This window comes from Choristoneura fumiferana, chromosome 27 (assembly GCF_025370935.1).
Source record: "Choristoneura fumiferana chromosome 27, NRCan_CFum_1, whole genome shotgun sequence".
In the NCBI taxonomy this organism is placed as follows: Eukaryota; Metazoa; Arthropoda; class Insecta; order Lepidoptera; family Tortricidae; genus Choristoneura; species Choristoneura fumiferana.
Genome location: NC_133498.1, coordinates 10,489,632 through 10,507,617, shown reverse-complemented (window position 1 = coordinate 10,507,617; position 17,986 = coordinate 10,489,632).

Genomic DNA, 17,986 nt, shown 5'->3' with positions numbered 1-17,986 from the left:
GCATTATGTCAGCTTCTCAAAATGTCAGCTATTTGAAATTGCCTGTCTCCAAGAATGACAGTTTTTTGTATAATGTTCGCTTTTCAGAAAGTGCTTATTCTCAAAATGTATGCAACCGCAAAATATCCGCCTTCTTATACGTTGGCTTTCCAGAAAGTCTTATTCCCAAAATGTCTCCAATTCTGGTCTTCAAATTTCATCTAAATCGGTTCAGCGGTTTAGCCGTGAAAGAGTAACAGACAGACAGACTGAGTTACTTTCACATTTATAAGCATTGATTTTAGTAAAAAACTGAACTACGCAAATCCCTTCGTTCGGTACGAAACGGTCATTAATGTATCTTGAATGCAGTAATTTTATATTTGTATAGTGTTTATGTATCAAAGAGTAAAGTAGGTATGCAAGGAATTAAACCTTTTACATTTAGAACATTGATTTGAAAATAAAGCAGACATTATGGGAAAACAACATAACAAGACTATAGCCTATTTAAAAAAGTGAACATAACGGGAAAGCAGAAATTATGGTAATGCTAATATTATAGGAATGTAAACATTATGAATAGACGACTTCCTGAGATTGTACACATTTTAAATAGCAGACATTTTGAGAAAGCTGACAAAATAGAGGTACTAACATTGTGAAAACGCAGACGTTTTGAGAATTGTACATTTAGGAAAACAGACATCAAGTGCCAGTAATTTCACCAGCTGTCTTACTCTCCACTAGCTTTCCACGCCGAAACACAACAGTGCAAGCACTGCTGTTTCTCGGCAGGATTAGCGAGCAAGATGGTGGTAGCCTTCCTTAACCTTGCACAAGGTCCTACCACCTGCAAAAAATTAAATACTTATGTACAAATTTATTTAAAAAAACCTGTCCAAAAAAATTTTTTTTTAAAATGGTTGTTTCTGTACCCAATGGGGAAAAAAATATCGAATTCTTCGAACAGTATCTTGGCAATCAGCAAAATGCTTTGCCAAATCGCGCAACAGAATCGGAGCCCTATTTGTTATTTTAGGGGACCATAACGGCTGTCGTCGTAAACTGCGAGGGTCTGCGCCATCAATATCATTTATTGAGACAGCAATTAAACTGTTCAAAATAACTGCAGTGCACTCAAGATATAACTTTGTTAACTACATTATTTTAACTACTTTTGTTTGGAGTTTATAGTTACTTAGATTAGATGAGATTTTTAATAAGTTTTAAACCCCGGCGCGAAAAGCGGTGTTGCAAGTCAGTCTGTATGTGCATCGTATCTCAAATCGATGGACAGATTTTTTAGAGTTTTTTACGTAAAAGCGTGTTTCCTCGCGGTGGTTTAGCTATATTTCAACCCAATCTAATATGTAAATGTAAATTGTTTAATGTCTTAAACTTTCGTGATTTTCACTCATAGTCAAAATACCACGCACAGGACTTATCACGCTAACACACACGAGTAATATTACTCGCGCTGCTAGGCAGACTTGAAACCCCACACTTCAGTCTACTCGTGACCACGGCCACTGTAATGTTACCGAAACGTCGGGGTAAATATTACTCGTGTGTGTTAGCGTGATTGATTGGTCCTGTGCGTGGTATTTTGACTATAAAATTGTTTGTTACCAAACTCCTCCGAAACGGCTTGGCCGATTTCTATGTATGTATATGTATATCCCCCCAACAGTAAACTTTAATATCTCAACATTGGCTGATCCGATTTTTATCAAACATGGCTAAGATTATAACCAGGCACCGCATCAAAACCCGTAGTCTTTTATCTTTTCATTGTACGGTTCTGACATCCTGTCAATCGTTCAAAGGTTAACTGGAAGAGATCCCTTTAAGGGATAAGTTTGCCTTTGTACCACTTATTATCCTTTCTTGTTAATATCATGTGTTTTATGTGGTTTACTAATGTTTCGGCGAATAACGTTTGGCAACCGGTTTCATTTCCCAACTGTTTAATATTCTGAAACTGTAAATATTTCAGGATTTTTATAAAACTAACCTAACCTAAAGGGTTCTACACGATGGCCCTGAAATAAATCCTGAGATATTTACAGTTTTAGAGTTTGCGAAATGAAATAGGTTGCCAAACATTACGTTGCGAAAAGGCAGTACTCGGTTTTATGTACCATCAGCCAAATAAGTGGTCTATCAATTTTTAAACAAGTTCCTATCAAATTAATATGTCGCTAAAGTTGAACTTTCAAGTTGACAGACACGTCTATTGGCATTATTGTTTTATGACATGCAAACGATTATCAACTTTAGGGTGGTAGACCACATATTTGGCTGATGGTACATACAATAAAGAGTTTTACAATACATTATAACACCAATACTGTAAATGTACTTACCTAGCATTCGCTATCGCATGCAATAAAATTTGAAATTGACTGCTAATCAACTAAAAGTGAATGCGACGGTTTAGTTTATAGAAGCAAAAATTAAATAAAATAAAAATTCTATGCTATAGTATTTTTTTTCTAAAAGGGCTGTTAAAAAAACAAATAAACGTCGCTTCATACAAATTGTCATTCGTCACATTATTCAAGAAAACAACCGCAGCCGCCCTCCCCATCGAGCATTTGTTATTCTAACCATTAACAGCTTTTTAATTGTCACGGTTGGCAGAAAGCCGCACGCTTGGAAGATTTAACGAACTGGAGAAGCCATACTCATACTTTCTTAAAAGGCCGGCAACGGAAAATGACTCGCTTTGAATTGTTGGTATAGTCAAATTTGTAATCTTCTGAGCAAACATTTGTTCAAAATTATCTGAGCACGCATCTTCGGCGTTAACAATAGAGTCGTGTTAACAAGAACTTGTATGTAGGTAGGTACTCATGGGTGTTGGTGATCATTTTCTCAACAGATGATCCGCTTGCTCGTTTGTCTCCGCACTAATAAAAAAGAAAGAAAAAATACAAATTTACCTTCTTTTATTTCCGAACCTAAAAAAGTAAAAATAGAACTCTTATGGGATTATTTCGTTGTCTGCCTATCTGTCCGTCTGTCACACACACACAGTCAATTTTCTCAGAAAATATTGAATTGATTAGGTTCAAATTTGGTAGGTAAGGTAGGTACTCATATTATTAATTGGCGGGCAATGGATCGATTCCAGGGTAGCTGCAGCAGCGCGCCACCAGCCCTAGCGCTGCTTACCCTGCTGCATACAGCCTACTCAATATAACATGCCACAGCATATTATGTAAATTGGTGACCCCGAAGCGGTGTGACATGAATAAATAAATTTTACACATAGGACAATATTCAGAAAATTCATAGTTGTGAAATGTGTCAGAATTTACTTAACAACCACCGTTGTCTATAGGTAGGTAGTTGACCTCTCCAGTTGGTTTGATGCTCTAATGTTGGCGCGAAGCCACAGGCCACAGACAAGAGGGCATAGACAAAAGATAATGACAGTTATTGTTTTTAAGCACTATGACTTGTGTTTTAAAATGTTTTGCCAGCTTGGAATATCAAGACGGTTTAGTTATAGTTAGTTTGTTGAGTGATGAAAGCGTTAGTATACTTATTATTTTCTTAAAATTTTACATAGGTAATTATCTTATACTTATACGTCCCAATGCAGGATATAGGCCTCCTTTCAGAGCACGATGAGATGTATGTACCTAACTACCTACAGTACATAAATATACGTCGCACAAGCGTAGTTCTGTTGCACGTGAGGTCAAAGAGTGTCACACAAAATTGCCGCAACTTGCACATGGATGAATATAGCGTTAGTAATTTTAAGACTGACGCAAATGTATCAATTCGCCAATAAAAAAACTTGAAAATAAAGCGCAAAAACTTTTCGGAGAAATTCCAAATGGCAGCATTTCCGGGTGACGGCTTCCGGTGTGACGTCACACCGCCGGAAAGAGACGAGTATAGGGCGGCTAAAAATAGCGAAAAATACAGGACAACACGCGTTTTTGGATACTTTTGGAAGACTTCAAAAAAGAGGAGCTTTGCATGTAGTAGGTACTTTCAGTTTTGAACAAGTTTTGAATGATACTATATGACACATATGACTTGATTGATAGACTAAAATATGTAACTAAACAAACTTAAATAAAAAATAAAAGTAAAGAACATTATTAAATACACTTTTATTTAAATTCTCTAAGAAAGCAAATAAACATTAGGTACACCAAACCAATCAACTCATTAAATTACACAATTTATAGGATTTTAACAGCTTGGCGCGAGATTTACGAAAAAAAATAGGTAGACAGGTATAATCGTATCTACACAAGTAAATCTCACGACAAGCTTTTTTAAATCTCGTATGAATAGTGTAATGTAATGAGTTAAAAAAATAATTTGTTGTGCCTACCTAATATTTTTTTTTAATAAATTAAAGCTTGCTTTAAAAAACGTTTGTTACTTTTATAAACCCATGTCGTTGTCACCCGTCACGCCCCGTTTGTATCAATTTGCCGTTTTATTGTGCATATCTGTACGGATTGTCTGCGAGGGGTGGGTCGCTCTCGCTCTTCTCTCGCTGTACACACTGGCTTTGCTCAAGCTATAAACATGATTTAGAAGCACCACAAAAACAAGTCGCGATTTTGTAGTGAGCTTATCACCATGCGGCCTCGTATTGCATCAAGAAATATTCAATGTGAGTTAGTTATGCTTCTCTCTTCTAAATGGCTCTCTCTTGACGGAGTGGGGTTCTATAATTTTTCGCCGGAAATATTTTTCCCAAATTAATAATCCCAAAATACTGTAGAGGTTGTACATAAGTCAAAAAGTATGACAATGTCTATACATTTAGCGGCCAATATTATGTACATATTACCAAATTAATATCAAGCCATCTTATTCTGAGAGGATTCTTTGGCCCTGCAGTGGAATATATTCCCAAACGTTTAATTTCCCAACTCACGATTTTCTCTGAAACCATATTTTTTGGAACTTCATAAAACAAACCTAACCTAACCTTCAGTGTTCTAAGTATAAAAGCGTAAGAAAACACAATAAGAAAAATGTTTGGTTTCGGAGAAAATTGAAAGTCGGGAAATAAAACAGTTTGGCAAATGAAACATTTGGGAATAACAATTCTGCGAAAAAGCCGCATACCGAAATATATAGAGATGATGGAAGATGATTGCGGTTTAAGAAACACTTAGCACTTCCGCTAAACATACGAGGATTTAAACTCCTCGCAGTAAAAGGGCCGATAGCATTTCAATTGAACGATCCCACACCCTCCTGTAATCTGTATTAATGTCTGTTTTCATTTGATTACCGCAGCCTGGGGCTCCATCGAGAACACAGCCTCAAAACTCAGTAACGGTACTGTCGTGACTGTATTCATTCATACTCTGTTCATTGATGGCTCGAGACACTCCCAGCTCCACAGTCTGTTAGCGAGACAAGTGATGTATTAGAAAATTGAGAAAACTGCCTGCCGGCTGCACATTGTTTTAGGCCATAACGCTGTTTGCAGACGAGTAAACTCTACACGTGATTTATAAACAAGGTGGTAATCGAGTTAACTTTAACTTTTAGAGGCTAAAAGCGTTGGTTTTTGTTTGGGGGATGATTGTTGAAAAACAATGCATCGCTAGAAAAGAAAAATCAGTAAAAGCGCCCGATAAATGTACGATTACGTTAATCTGACAAGATATATCAAATAAATATCATATCACGGGACAATTCACACCAATTGACCTAGTCCCAAAGTAAGCTTAGCAAACACTTAGCAAAGCTTGTGTTATGGGTACTAAGCAACGGATAAATATAATTATATAGAGGAAACAAAAATTAAAAACAACATAAATATACCTAACTATAAAAAGAAAACACCATCTAGGAGGCCCTCCTGCGGCATAGACCCCAACACACTGGCGGCATTACCTCTCTGTACAGTTAGAGAAATTCGCTGGGAGAGGTAAGCGCCAGCTCTGGGGTCTCCTGAGGTCTCTATCAGCCGGGACGACATGGCTCCCATGAAGGCCTTCATGTCAGCCGACCAGGGACCCATTGTCTCCACTGCTAGCGCCGCAAACTCATAGTCCTTTAAAAGAGAAGAGTATTTGCGGCGCTTGAGAACTTGGGCCTGGTCAGCTGCAGCCCCGGCTTGTGAGTGGGTTGCCTGAATGTGGGACTGCGCGAAAGTGTCGACACACGTTGCGTCCCACACCAGAGCCCTACCCAGCTTCCATGGCACCAGAGTAGCCCCGTCGGGGCGCTTACCATCGTCTCTGGCCATGCCAACGGGTTCAAGGATTGCGGGCACAGAGACGGTGGCAAGCGAGCGGCGGACCAGGTCATTAATGGTGCCATGGCGGAATAAGCGACCAGCGCTTTTGGGACGTCCCAGCTCATCTACGTCCTTACCACAGGTGCAAGTGTGGGAAATACAAATTCTGCAACCAAGCCTTAAGGATATTGCTATCCTCAAGGTGCTTGGATCCAGAACCGTACCTAACTGACGAGAAGGGAGGGCGTTGAGCCAATGGCCTGACTCCGGAGCTGATACCGCTAGGAGACGGGCACGTTCAGATACGTCCGGGCTATTTTCAAATAGAGAAGCATGGGTTGCTTTCAGCCGAGGGGAGTCCCAATCTTTCTGAATATGACGAAGAACTGGGATGTTCGCTCCAGGACATGAAACACACCAAGTTTCTCTGGCCTCCTTCAGTACGCTAACTCATCGTCGAGTAACTGTGAAACATTTAAAATGGAACTGACGAGAGGTAGCGAACCATAAACAGAGGACAGGAAAGCCGGTAATGCCACACTAGACGAGGAGCGAACACCCAGCCCTCCAAATCTTATTGGGAGAACCGCTTGGGTCCATGCGATATTGTCAAAATTAATATTTAGAATTTTGGATAATGTAGACTGAAGAGAATTATATAGAAATAGATATATAGATGCATACTTAAATACATATTAAACACCCAAGACCCGCGAACAAACATTTGTATTTTTCATACAAATATCTGCCCCGACACGGAATCAAACCCGGGACCTCAAGCTTCATAGTCAGGTTCTCTAACCACTAGGCCATCTGGTCGTCAAAAAGATAATATAAGAAGAAATTAAACAACTAAATTAAAAGTGTAGGTACTTTTCAGATTGCATCCATCTTTTTTAGGGTTCCGTAGCCAAAATGGCAAAAACGGAACCCTTATAGTAGTTTCGCCATGTCTGTCTGTCTGTCTGTTTTCAATTTTCACGGAAAGTTTTACGAAACTTTTACGATTTAATTGCTAAACCTACCTAATGGTTTAAAGTCAAATTTAAATTATTTATACTTAATTACAATTGAAACAAAATTGTTTTTTATCGTTAGATTTAGTTGAAGTTTTCTTTTATAACTGTTGTATTTTTTATTTTTGTGGCAATAAATGCTTTCTTTCAAAGTCAAAATCTTTATTGCTCTCACGTAGTGTACAGATCTTACAATAGACACAGTTAATTATAACGTGAACCCTGCAAGGGCATTGCAATCAATTGCTTTCCTTCTTTATATAAACATGGAACCATCCATATCCGCAGTCGGGCAAGCCCTCGGAGCCTGCTCAATGAGGCGGCATCCTCTGATCGCTGGGGAGGAGCTGACATGATGAATTACAGATATGCTAATGTGCTCGCTGACGTGCCATTTGAATATGGAGATGCTTTGATTGTAGGCGTAGAAAGATACTATTAAAATATATACTGCAAGAGATAATAAGGGCTCTTTTTTAACCCCCGACACAAAAAGAGGGGTGTTATAAGTTTGACCGCTGTGTGTTTATCTGTCTGTGGCACTGTAGCTCCTAACGGGTGGACCGATTTGAACGCTGTTTTTTAATTGAAAGCCGATTTTCTAGCGATGGTTCTTAGACATGTTTTATCCAAATCGTTTTTGAGGTATTGAACTTTGAAGTGACAAATTCCGGGGTTTTCCAACTTTTTGTTGGTTAATTTACAAGCTTTTATTTAATTCCACCTGTCCCGTTGTCTGTCTGTCTGTCTGTCTGTAATCAAATCTTGCAAGTTAAATTCGACCAACTTCCAGTAGTTGGATTGACTTCAAATTTGGTATACTAACGTAAATTGCGTGACAATACAATAACCTGGTAGTGACATCCAGAATCGTCTCCACAGGACGAACTCTTCAACGGTTAATGGCATCGACTTGAAATTTGTTATGCAAATGTAGTTTAGGTTGGTTCATGTGACAATACAGTACAGTCAGCAAAAATGCTTGTATTAAATATTATTTTTTTACCAAAAAGTTATTACATTATATAACGGAGCAGCAGGTGAGTCAGCTGATGAAAAACAATCACCGCCGCTCGTGGACACCTACAGGTAAAACATGAGTTGAGTTACAGATGCTTTGCCGGCCCTTTGAGTAAGGAATAGGATCGGTTTTTGAAGATGCTCAAGTGTATATGTCGGCGGCCGATCGTAAAATACGCCAGATCACGAAATTCCTAGGCACATCATGAAATGGCGCCATTTCATGATATGGCTAAAAGTTGGCCAGGCATATCATGATGTGCCTGAGAAACAATACGGCAGATCGATTTAGAGCATCAATATTCCTAGCTTTATACCGGGCACATCGTGATATGCTGAAAAAAAAGAAAAATTTAGGTACGACGAGCGAAGCGAGGAGTGGTTAGTATGAATTGTGACCAGAACCGATATGGCGGCGTTTCATGATATGCCTAGGAATTTCATGATCTGCCTAAACTAGCCAAATCATGAAATGGCGACGATTCGTGATATGCCTAGGAATTTCATGATCTGCCTAAACGTCACTAGGCAAATCGTTAAACGGTGAGTATTGAACGATATGGCGGATGTCCTTTAGCCAATTCATGAAATGGCGCCATTTCGCGATATAGGCAGGAATTTCGTGATCTGGCGGATTTTACGATCGGCCGCCGACATATATATCGGTACGGAAATGCTGGTGCTGCTTGCGGATTCCAAAGTTTCACCGAGCGTGGTAAAAAACTAGTTTATTATATTTCTTTTCTTATTATTTTACTCCCCTCCCCCCTTCCCGCTCCTTTATCCCCTCCCCTTTAGGCCGCCAGCGCACCCGCGTCCTAATAATGCTGTAGGTGTTCATGGGTGGCGTTGATCGCTTACCATCAGGTGACCCGCATGCAGCTATTTGATTCAAAAAAACAACAAGTACATACCTAGATAATTTAGATACTTATCCTATAGTAACAGTAAAGTTTCAATACATCTATTAAGTGTTTGAGGGGAGGAACTTTTTTATTTATGTCTCTTGTCCCCAAGGAGGGTCCCGTCGACGTTTTACAATATATGCCATTAAATTATCATAACGGAGATTGATACGTTATGCTTGTATGGAGCGCGTGCGCAGTGATTGCAGCGGGGTATGATGTGATGAAGAGTCAGCTTGCTAAGGATGGGACAAATCCATACTAATATTATAAATGCGAAAGTGTGTGTGTGTGTTTGTCCGTCTTTCTTGGATTTTTGGCATAGAGATAGTTTATGGACTGGACCATAGGCTACTTTTTATCCCGGAAAAATGTACAGTTCTCGAGGGTACAGGGCGCGGACGGAGCCGTGGACAAAAACTTGTAGGTAGATTGTTACATTAAACATATTGTGTCGAATAAATCTAATGTTTTCGTTTTATTTCCTCGCATATTTGGAGAAAAGTAGTATACAGGCCTCGGCAGGAATGTCATTTCGTGGATTCGTAGGTATTTATTGAAGGACGAGGCGTAACCATACTCATCCACGAAATGACTTTTCCCGCCCTCTGCAGTAATATACTATTCCACCAGGAATATTGTACCTACGAGCGTGTAACCGATGTATAAAATCTAAAAGAAAAGGTTAAAAAAAATTGTTCGTCATATGAAACAGTCGGGAAAGAAAAAATAAATAAATAAATAACGGTCGCTGACTCAGCATTATGCTAAAGCGTTAGACGCCTGCAAAATGGGTTATCTGAAGAATAAAAACCCAACACACGCCGAAGATAGGGTTCCGTAGCCATTACGAAAAAAACAAGTAATATTTTTCTAAGAATTTCGTATTGTGTACGGAATCTTCCAAGTTTAGGTATATTTTATACCATAGGCTGCTATTTTCTCTTAAACTACTAGATATTGAACTAAATGTGTGTAGTTATTGGATTTGGTTTGAAAAAGCAATCGAGTGTGGCTAACGGCGAAATTATACTAATGTGGGTAGCAACCGTGTGCAAGTTTTAGATCGGGTAAACTACTAATAATTCTCATGCGATCTTAGCCGTTATAATTTTCCTTGTAAAATTGATATACTTAACTTACTACCATCCTGAATTTTGTCAAATTTTTCCACCCAACAGTTTAGATTTTAGAGCTCAATTTTAATGAAAATTGGCACTTTCAAGTTGAATATTTCGCAAACAGATTACTGAATAGAAAAATCATCTTGGAAACCCCATGAATTTGAATGAATGAATTTTTATAAGACCTATCCAATGATATTCCACACTATAGGGTTAGTCGAGAAAAAAAATCACTCCTGCTTTACGTCTATGGGAGGTATCCTACATTTTTCATTTTTATTTTACCACTTTGTCGGCGTGACTGATATATATATTTATGGCAAATTACAGCTTTCTAGTACTAACGGTCTCTGAGCTCAGCCGCGGACAGACAGACGGACAGACAGACAAACAGACGGACAGACATGGCGAAACTATAAGGGTGAACTGAAGTTGACTACGGGACCCTAATAATATTTTCGGCGAAAAATTAGAGAACTCAATCAACATTCATCAAGCTCGCACAGTCTCAGCCCAGGTGGATGGGTGCCAGAGAGTGGCAACGACGAGGCACACCAAGAAAATGGCGGGACCACCACCATTAAGTAAAAATGTCCGTCTCTATTGCTTAGTCAAACTAGGGGATAATGTTAGTGTTAGTATAAGTGTACCTTTATATTGGCAATGGCAACACTGGTACTTGAATAAATAATAATGGTGTGATTTGTGTCGTGTTTTGTATCCTCATGTTAAAATGGTAGCAGTCCGTGGTTTTAAGGAAAAAAGAGACATTAAACAATAATTTGTGCTTAAAAATTAAAACAAGAAACAACGTGTTAATGGCGACGAAAGAAAAGAGACATTAAAACAATAATTTGTGCTTCAAAATTACAACAAGAAACAACGTGAAAATGGCGGCGAAAAACAGTGATATAAATATTCCAATTTTTGATGGAGCTGACTATAGTAACTGGAAAATACGTATACTGAAATTTTTACAGTACAAAAAGTGTAAGGAAGTGGTAATGCGAGCTAAAACCAGTGCCGACGATGACAAATGGGACAACCTCGATATTCAGGCGACGAATTATATTTACAGCGCAATAACAAATAAACAGTTAGAATACATAAGTGATTTAGATTCAGCTTACGAGATTATCCAAAAGTTTGATGAGATGTACCTGAAAAAGTCGACGGCTTTACAAATTGTATGTCGACATAACCTCGAAACTGTCAAATTGAAAAATTATACAGAAGTGTCCCTATTTTTCGACGATTTTGAAAGAGCTGTAAATGAATTAAAGCAGGCAGGTGCAGTTATTACGGAGCAAGAAAAACTAAACTATATGTTGAAATCGTTGCCACAGAGCTATAGTCATATCGGTGATTTGATAGATGTTCTACCTGAGAGGGAGAGAACTGTTGATTATTTAAAAAGCAAAATCAAACTAAAAAATGCAGAGGAAAGATCAAATGAGGCATCAAATGACAGCTCAAATGTTTTTCGAGCAGAAGCCAGGCCGTCATTTCAAAAAAATTTCAATTGTTTTAATTGTGGAAAACCTGGTCACTTGCAAAGGGATTGTCGTACCCGTACTGAATATACACATAGAGGTCGAGGTCGTGGGTATTCTGGAAGTCGAAATCGTGGACATTTTGGAAGTAGAGGACGTGGAATGTATAATGCTAGAAACTTTCACAGAGGACGAGGAAATTATCATAATGAGGAACAAAGAAATTATCATCATGAGCATATTGGGAATAGTTTTCACACTACTATCGCTAACAATACCACTACAAGTGAGAAGAAGAATACAATGAAAGGTCAAATAGAATGGTTACTGGACAGTGGTTGTACCGACCATATTATTAATACTGATGAGTATTTTGAGAAATGTGAAACATTAAAAAAGACAGTTAAAGTTAAAATTGGAGATGGAAGAACATTGGAGGCAACAACTAGTTAAGTAGGAAACATCAATGCCTATTTCCCGGTTAATGGACACAGATCTGAGATAAAACTAACAAATGTTTTTTATGTGAAAGAAATGAAGGCCAATTTGCTTAGCTACTCAAGAATTACAGATATAAATTCAATACAGTCAAAAGGAAGATTATCCAAAATATATAACCCATATGGAGATTTAATTGCTGTTGCTATCAAGGAAGAAAGACTCTATAAAATGAAAAGCTATATAAATGAAGGTCAGATGGAAGCTAACATAAGTAATAAAAACCAGATGACTATAAAGGAAAAACTACACCGTACTTTGGGACATATCAATTTTAATAATTTGGAATTAATGTGCAAAAATGAAACATTGGACGGACTGCCAAAAGAAATTGAATCAGATTATTTAAAGTGTGTGACATGTATTGAGAACAAAATGCATAACTTACCTTTTCATAATAACCGAAGAAAAGCAGAAGATACATTACAGATTGTTCATACAGATTTGAATGGCCCACATCAAACAGCAGGAGACCATGGGGAAAAATATTTTTTAAGTTTTATTGATGACTATAGCAAACTGGTAAAAGTTTATTGTATTCGAACAAAAGATGAAGTATATGATTGCTTTGTGCAGTATGTGAATGAAGTCCAAAATCTCACCGATAAGATGATAAAAGAATTACGCTGCGACAATGGTAAGGAGTACATAAATGCTAGAGTACTTCAGTTTGCGAAAGAGAAGGGAATAACTATATGTCCATGAACTTAATGGAACCGCGGAAAGGTACAACAGATCTTTGATGGATATGGGAAGATGTCTGTTATCAGAAGCAAAAGTCGCAAGGAAATATTGGCCAGAGATAATTAAAACAGCAGCATATCTTAAAAATAGAACCTTGACTAATACTATTGAAAGGAAAACTCCGTATGAAATATTTTTCAGAAGGAAGCCCTCAGTTAAGTATCTGAAAATGTACGGCAGTAAAGTCCTAGTAAGAATTCCAGAAGAAAAAAGAATATCGAAATGGGATAAGAAAGCAGAAATGGGAATATTACTTGGTTATAGTGACACTGGATATAGAGTACTGATCAACAACAAAGTAATCATAGCTAGACATTGTGATGTTATAGAAGAAGATGTGACATTGTGTGGATTTGAGGACGAAAAACATGATAATTCAGAAGAAGAAAAAGATAGAAAAAGGAACATTACAGAACACCCGGATGAGACTAAATTAGATGAAGTGGAGAGTAATAATGACATGAAATTTGAAAAACACCAGGAAGTAGAGAAACGGAAGAGACAACCACCACTCCGATTTGATGAAGAGTTTGGATACTACTGCATAACTGCAAACTACTGTGATGCCACAACTCCAGAAACTTTTCAGGAGGCGATTACCTGCAAGGATTCAAGTAAGTGGAAGGCAGCCATGGATCGAGAGATGGAGAGCTTAGTGACAAATAAGACATGGACATTAGTTGACAAGCCACCCAAGGACAAAAAGGTAATAGATGTGAAATGGATCTACAAGAAGAAAAGTGAATGTGAATACAAAAAAAGGTTAGTGGTTCGAGGTTTCCAAAAAACTGACTGTGTTGATGATACTTACTCCCTGTAGCAAAGATGCCCACCTTAAAATTATTATTGTCATATTGTTGTCAAAATTCTTTAGAGATCAATCAGATGGATGTAGAGACAGCATTTCTTAATGGTAGAGTTATATCGGAAGTATATGTTAAACAGCCAATGGGCTACGAAGATGACACTGAAAAGGTTTATATGTTAAATAAATCATTATACGGCTTAAAAGAAAGTCCACGCGCCTGGTATGAATGTTTTAACGAATTTCTGACTAGCCTAGATTTAAAAGATCCAAATATGACTATTGTTTGTATTACAAAAAGGATAAGGATTTGGCTGTGTATGTTTTGCTGTTTGTTGATGATCTTTTGATTTGTTGTAGGGACCAAAACATTATCGCTGACATAAAAAGTAAATTATCTGATAAATTTAAAATGAAAGATTTGGGCAAAGTTAAACATTACATAGGTATAGACATTGAGTATAACTATGAGCAGGATAACATTTTAACTTTGAGTCAAGAACATTATATAGAGTCATTAGCAAAACGATATAAAATTGAAAATGCAAAACTGTACAAGACACCTATGGAAATAAACTTAAAGTTAGAGAAAGCTGAATTAAATGAAGATGTAAAGTTTAGAAATTTGATTGGAGCTTTGTTGTATATTAGTTCCGGAACAAGGTCAGACATTTCTTTCTGTGTAAACTATCTGAGTCGCTTTCAAAATTGTTGTGATGAGACTCATTATAATTATGCCCTTAGAGTGTTAAAATATTTATATCTGACTAAAAACTTCAAATTAAAATACTACAAAAACAATTGTGCTGACATACTAGATTGTTTTGTTGATTCAGATTGGGCAGGAGACATAGTAGATAGAAAATCTACCACCGGTTATGTTATAAGACTTTTTGGAAATGTAATCATGTGGAAATCTAAGAAACAGAATTGTATATCAAAATCCTCAACCTTTGCTGAGTACATAGCTCTTTCAGAAGCTGTTACAGAAATTAAATTTTTGATATGTTTGGTAAATGATGTTTTCACACAAATTTGTAAACCAGTAAAAGTATATGAAGATAACTCTGGCGCTGTAGCTATAGCTAAATATGGAAATTTCACTAAAAATTCTAAACATATAGAGGTGCAATACCATTTCATTCATGAAAGTGTAAAGGAAAAGGTTATTGAAGTTGTAAAAATAGAATCTGAAAATAATTGTGCTGACCTGTTAACTAAACCTTTGGGAAATATAAAATTTATTCAATTTAGACAAATGTTGAATATAAATATATAAAACAAGATGTGTAGACTAGTAAAGTTAGCTCAGTCTTGCTACCAGACATTTTATTAATAAGAAGTTTTAATTTTTTTTGTTTGTTGCAATATAAATGTAAGGAGGCGTGTTAGTATAAGTGTACCTTTATATTGGCAATGGCAACACTGGTACTTGAATAAATAATAATGGTGTGATTTGTGTCGTGTTTTGTATCCTCATGTTAAAAGTTAGCAACATTTTGTGATCACTAAATGACCCAAAATGTAGCTAATTTCTCTCGAATTGATATCGATTCGTCGCGCAACCCCGGCGCAGCGTACCGTTAACATCATGGCTAACATTAACATTTCCGACCTCATAAAGAAAACTGCCAACAATAGAGATGAGAAAACGTGGAATCATCGGGCTACAATAAAAATCTACGCGTCATTGCTCTACCCACAGAACTTACAATGATACGGATAGATATGACCCACCAAAAATATTTCGCGTAAGATGCGAACTCATGATAGAGATGCTTTGCTGTAAAAAAGTTATCAAATTCCAGAAGAATTTCAAAATTCAATATCTCAAAAATAACCATTATTAATACTATCGTTCGTTTTTTTAGCATTAGAAAAATGGTAAACAATCTTGACGAGTATTAAAAAAAAGTTACTATTACTTATGATACCAAAATCATGTAAATGATCATTATGTCCCTGCTAATTGTTACTGTTTGCTGTGACTTATTTTTCAAAAGTGTTTTTCAATAAAAAGACACATCAAGATCGCTTACCTTCTTTCTAATGCTAAAAAAGACGAAGTATAATGAAACATAATCACCGCAAGGAAACGTACTATCACGTAAAAAAACCACATCGAAATCGGAATATTCATTAGGGAGCTACGATGTCACTGACAGACAGACTGACATTGGCGTCAAACTTACTTTATAACACCCCACTTTTTGCGTCCGGGGTTATATCAATGTCTCTTTCTGTGAGGAATCGTACTTTCAAACGGATGAACCGGTTTCGATGCGATTTTTTTACGAAGAAGGTCGTTCTTATAGCCAGATGTTATTAAAATCGGTCACCGTTTTTGAGATAAGTAGGTATCTAACTTTGAAATTATAGAGTCGGGAGGTTTTAACTTTTTTTTTAGTTGGTTAACTTATTAGCGACACTACGTGTATTTTTAGTTTGCTTGACATTTCTATTAATCTTATTTACTATTTCTGTGGATCTGTCTAGCACTGCTACAACAAACACACAACAACAACTTACGAACACACTTAAAACTCCAAACATCCACCCTTACTTCTTTGTAATACAGTCGGTTTAAACCGCATGTCTACGTTTGCAGACGAGAAGAACTGGCAAAATTACTTTTAATAGAACTTGTAGCTTAATGAATTGTAATAAAGTTGCGTATATTTTTAGCCAGTTGCTTTCTAATCATTGTTGAATGCTAAGGGAGGAACATTTTATGCGCTTGTTGAAATGAATGGCGTTCGAGTTTCAACCCTAGTCGTAGATAATTCGGAACTGTTGGTAGTTTTGCATGAGAAGTTTTAGATGGTTAAGTTAGGACGTCAAATTATACCGTGGTTAGTCATAAATATTGCTGTAGTTGTCTTGTTTACTACTTAGCTATTGCTAATTTTCATTTCGCTTTGTCATCGTCTTAAAAACGTATAAATTGTTGACTCAATGCATTGTGCTGATTGGTGGAACGATAAAGAGTTTTTCTTAGATATTGATGATACACTTGAAAATCCTAGTCAGTGGTAGATTTAAAATCTAAAATTGCTAAAAGTGGCTTCGAAGCGGTAACGTTTCGTGTGCTCTGCTTACCCCATTGGGAATATAGGCGTGATGTTTGTGTGTGTGTGTAACGTGTGTGGTAATTTTCCGCGCCTACTTCAATAAATAGTTTTGGATTTTACTGCACTGTTGTGAATTATTGTTGTCACACATTTTTCAGTCGATTTGTGACACAAGAACCAAAATCCTTAGAGCGATTTTCATAAAAAGGGTGCAGGCAGGAGTCTCTGGTTAGAGGAGATCAGATTACATAGCAAAATGCTTAAAAAAAACTAAAAAATACAAGTGCAGTGTTTTACACTCGTCAACTTAGGCCTGCAAGTGTCTTATTTAAATAATAATAATATGAATGCCGTGGTGGCCTAGTGGTTTGACCTATCGCCTCTCAAGCAGAGGGTCGTGGGTTCAAACCCCGGCTCGCACCTCTGAGTTTTTCGAAATTCAAGTGCGGAATTACATTTTGAAAATTTACCACGAGCTATGCGGTGAAGGAAAACATCGTGAGGAAACCTGCACAAACCTGCGAAGCAATTCAATGGTGCGTGTGAAGTTCCCAATCCGCACTGGGCCCGCGCGGGAACTATGGCCCAAGCCCTCTTGTTCTGAGAGGAGGCCTGTGCCCAGCAGTGGGACGTATATAGGCTGGGATGATGATGATGATGAATATGAATGCTGACTGCACCAGGATTGTACCGAGTGTCATTTACGAACTTATAAAGGCATAGTAAAGTTACCAGAGTTTTACTTCAATGAGCAGCCCGGCAGCCATTTCAATACGCGTACCAAAACTAATCCAAATTGGACAGAGACTGGCCAAAGAATACTGTTACTTTCGGAGCGGACCCCCGCAATAAAACAGCAATCCGATAGCGGACTAATTAACGGAGCAGTTAAATACGAGACGCGACGGACGATGACCTCTGCGAGGCGTCCGGAAGGACAAATAAGTCAAATTTTAGTGGATACAACAAGCTAATCAAGGACTATGGCACTTGTCCCACCGCCGACGATGAGCGAGAAGCGAGTAGAGCGAGTAACTAGAAACGAGTGGGCGAGCAACGAGAAGCGAGTGTAGTTTTGTCGCTCGGCTGTAAG